The sequence below is a fragment of the Apium graveolens genome, chromosome 2 (genome assembly GCF_009905375.1).
Source record: "Apium graveolens cultivar Ventura chromosome 2, ASM990537v1, whole genome shotgun sequence".
In the NCBI taxonomy this organism is placed as follows: Eukaryota; Viridiplantae; Streptophyta; class Magnoliopsida; order Apiales; family Apiaceae; genus Apium; species Apium graveolens.
The window spans coordinates 80,015,852-80,017,965 of NC_133648.1; the positions used below are offsets into that span (position 1 = coordinate 80,015,852).

Here is a 2,114-nt window from a genome sequence, read left to right on the forward strand (position 1 = left end):
ATCAGACCTTAGCAATCGATCAAGTTCAGAATTTACCACAATATTGACCATTTCCACCTTAAAATACTCCTAATTTTCTGTAGAGAATTTCATGGCATTGAACACATTAAAAGTCACATCCTGATCCATTACTCTCATGGTAAGCTCACCATTCTGCACATCTATCAAGGTTCGGCCAGTAGCCAAGAAACATCTTCCCAAGATTATGGGAATTTTCTTATCCTCCTCGAAATCAAGAATTATAAAATCAGCAGGGAAAATGAGTTTATCCATCTTGACCAAGACATCCTCCATAATACCTCACGGATATGTAATAGAACGATCGACCAACTGCAAAGTCATGTATGTAGGCTTTGGATCAGGCAAGTCCAACTTTTTGAAGATTGACAAGGGCATCAAATTGATGCTAGCTCCCAATTCATATAGACACTTATCAAATGACACCTTTCCAATGGTGTAAGGAATAGTGAAGCTTCCAGGATCTTTAAGCTTTAGAGGTAATTTCTATTGCAGCACAACACTGCATTCCTCCGTGAGAGCAACAATCTCTAAATCATCAAGCTTCACCTTCCTAGAGAGAATACCTTTCATGAAATTCGCGTAACTAGGCATTTGCTTAAGAGCTTCAGTGAAAGGTATATTGATGTGAAGTTTCTTGAACACCTTCAGAAACATCGTAAACTGCTTATCCAGTTTCTTTTCTGCAGCCTCTTAGGAAAAGGAGGTTGAGGATAGATCTGTTTCTCCCCTTTATTACCCTCAGGAGGAGTATGCTCAACAGTAGTCTTCCTTGGTTCCACTTCGGCTTCCTTATGCACTTCTTCTTCATCAGCCTCCACTTCAGAATCTGGAGTCTTAGCTTCTTCAGGATTCACAACCTTACCAGACCTCAATGTGATTGCTTTAACATGCTCTTGAGCTTCCTTTTTGCCCGGCACTTCAGTGTCACTCGGAAGCGTGCCAGGTTGATGATTTAGTAATGTATTAGCAATTTGCCCAATATGATTCTAAGGTCTTGATAGAGACAACTTGGCTCTTGCACATGAGTCTCAACTCCTCCAATTCAGATTTTTCATTAGCTTGAGGTAACTGCTAAAGTTGAAGTTGTTGCTTCGAGGAATATTGCGGTTGCTGAAAACCAGGAGGGTTATACTGCCTTGCGGTGTATGGCTGATAAGATTGTTGCACCGTATTCTGATTGTTGCTCTAGCTGAAGTTAGGATGATTGCGGTTATTCAGATGATAAGTGGCTGGAGCTTGTTGTTGTAATCTCTGAAAGTTGCTCACAAATTGAGCTGATTCGCTGAAAATAGCACACTACTCAGTTTCTTGTGCCCCCACACAAAGCTCACACACATTAGTGATCTGATTAACTCCATAATTAGCCAAAGTGTCCACCTTAATCGTCAAAGCCTTAAGTTGGGCAGCTATAGCAGTTGCTGCATCCAACTCCAGAATTCCTGCTACTTTTTCCTAAGTCAGTCTCTGGGAAGGATTCTGGTATTCATTAGCAGCCATCAGTTCAATCAATTCATTGGCTTCATCGTAGCTCTTATCCCACAAGGCTCCTCTTGATGCTACATCGAGCATGGGTCTAGAAGTAGCACCCAATCCATTATAGAAATAGTTTATAATCATCCAATCTGGCATGCCGTGGTGTGGGCACTTCCTTAGTATCTCTTTATATCGATCCCAAGCCTCACACAGAGATTCTCCAGTTTGTTGAGCAAACTGAGTAAGAGCATTCCTGATTCCAGCAGTCTTCGCCATAGGAAAGAATTTAGTGAGAAACTTTTGAGCCAGATCTTCCCAAGTGGTGATAGACCCTGGTGGTAGAGAATGTAACCATCACTTTGCTTTGTCCCTCAGAGAGAATGGGAAGAGTCGCAGCTTGATAGCATCTTCAGTCACACCATTGAACTTGAAAGTGTCGCAGATCTCGATGAAATCCCTGATGTGCATGTTGGGGTCTTCAGTAGGAGAACCCCCAAACTAAACTGAGTTTTGTATCATCTGAATCGTGCTTGACTTGATCTCAAAAGTGTTAGTCGAGATGGCTGGTCTGATGATGCTCGACTGAATGTCATTGATATTAGGCCGAGAGTAGTCCATCA

General features: G+C 41.9%; 1 non-coding gene across 1 annotated transcript; it reads left to right on the top strand.

The window, feature by feature from the left end:
- Positions 1-1,648: 1,648 nt before the first annotated feature.
- On the top strand, positions 1,649-1,755 carry LOC141710184 (small nucleolar RNA R71). Its single transcript, XR_012570716.1, has one exon. It is a non-coding gene; the product is annotated as a small nucleolar RNA R71 (small nucleolar RNA).
- The last annotated feature ends 359 nt before the right edge of the window (positions 1,756-2,114 follow it).